The following is a 2,120-nucleotide window of genomic DNA, read 5'->3' as shown; positions in this document are numbered from 1 at the left end:
ATGTCCCTGCTTTGCAAGGTGCTGAGAGGTCCAGCGAAAGGAACACGATGCCGACCACGTTTCTATCTGATGTCTTGCCTAACACCCGCTTGGTTATTTACATTGTCTATTCTCCGAAGCAGGAGTAGGGGGCTTAGCCATGCGCCTTGGGTCAGGTCTCACTGCGGGGATCGCACGCGCTGTGGGTGGGGATAGGACTCGTCCCTCTTTCGGCAAACAGGCACATATGTCCTGGGGTGCCGAGCTTGCCTGGGGTCCGCACACAGGCTCCCTGAATTTCCCTCCCCGAGATAACCGGGGTCCCTGCCTTTGGAGCAGCGGCTTTCTCCCGTCGCAGCCGCCCGCTCGGAGAGGCAGGCAGCTCGCTGTCCGCGGTGACACGCGGCGGCGAGGTTTTGTCTCGCCCGGGCATCGTCCAACGTCCGCGAAAGCCCGCGAACGAGCGCCCCTTCCCTGCGCATCCGCCTAGCCCACAGTCCGGCTTCGGAAACCATAGCCCCTTCCTCCAAACCAACGCGCCAGCCCTGCTCTCTGACTCTCCCGGTTCTTTTTATTTTATGCATTTGGACATTTCCCTCCCGAAGATATGTTTCTCAGTAATTTTTAGTAACACAACAGATGCACAGAAACGTTCTCCTTTAGAAAACAAAATTATATGTATATATTTGTATGTATGTATGTATGTATAGGGTGCCGCCAGCGACACGGCGAAACCCGGCGGGACCCTCGCCCTGCGCCCCGCGGGTGCTGCTGACATTCGCGCGCGGGTCTCCGCGCCGGCCCGGCTGCCGCCCTTTGTGAGCGCGGACACCGGCTTTGTGTTTCCCGTGTTTGCTATCTTTCCTTGGCAAACTCGGCGCTTAGCACGGGGGAGACGCTAGGAAAATGCACGTGTGTGTGTAAAGTTTGTTTCCTGCAGAAACAATTGCAGGGATCGGGCCGTTCCCGGGTGCCAGGCGATTTTCCTTTGTTAAGAATACACTCTCGAGTGCGGCTCGGCGGCCCCACGGTGGTCCCCGCTCGCCCCGGGAAAAGGAACCCGGTGCCGCCCCAGCCCCGAGCCCCTTGGGAGGCGCGGTTGCCCGACTCCACGACCCCGACCCACTCGGGTCCGCACGCCCGGCCCAAGCTGTTTCTGGCTCGGGCTTCGGCCTCTGGGCGCTGGGCTGGGGGGGCGGGGGGGACGGGGAGGTGACCTCGTGCGGCCAGTAGGGTGGCCTCCTACGGCCCGTGGCTTGGGCCGGGGCAGGACACCCCTCAGGACTCGGGGCTCGCTCGTGGGGCGATCACCTGGCCCCTGCTTGCCGCGCTCGGGCTCGGGCGACTCGATTCCAACGCGCCCCGGCTCAGCCTCTGCCCAAATTCCGCCAACCCGAGTCCGCAACCAAGTGCTGGGGTGGCGGGGGGCTTCCCGACCCAATTCCAGGGCGGGAAAGTGGCCTAGGGGTGTGGGGGGCGCGGGGCCCGGCTTGGCACACGGGCCCGCGGGCCCACTAGGCAGGGAGAAGTGGTTGGGGGCGGGGGGCTGTCAAAGTTTCGGGAACTTTTCCACTTGAGATTGTACAACCCTGCAGTGCCCCCTACAGAACGCGGCAGCCGGGCAGGTCCCCACGACCCCCCGACTGCGGGCGGGGCACGGCCCAGGCGGCCTGCAGCTCTAGCTGGAGCTTTTGCTTTTTTTTTTCCTCTCCTGCTTGTTTTCCTAATACTTTTTTTTTTTTTTTTTTTTTCAGAATTGGGGGAAGAAAAAAAAAAGCGAGCGCGAGCCGCCGCCTGCAGTGGAGCGTGCTCGGCCTCCAAGAGGCAGTCGTCTCCAACTTTTCCTCTCCCGCCCCAACTCCGCGTGTCTCAAACTTCGGTTCTGCTGGAGCCCAAATCTGCCTGCCGCTCGACTCCACTCTAATAAGCGCGCCAAGCCCCCTGGCAGTTGTTTGCAACGTGAGGCCCACGTTCTCGAGGCTCAGGCCAGCCCGAAGGCCCACTCTCAGCGCCTGGGCCCAGTTGGCAAAGGGGAACCTAGCGTCCCGGTTGCACCCCGGGAGAGGGCGGAGCGCTCCCATGACCCGGGGCAGGGGGGTAGGGATCTCCCGCGCCCGGAACGTTGCGAGCAAGGCTTGTGA

The sequence above is a fragment of the Capra hircus genome, chromosome 13, assembly GCF_001704415.2.
Source record: "Capra hircus breed San Clemente chromosome 13, ASM170441v1, whole genome shotgun sequence".
NCBI lineage: Eukaryota > Metazoa > Chordata > Mammalia > Artiodactyla > Bovidae > Capra > Capra hircus.
Note: the sequence above shows the minus strand (reverse complement) of the source record.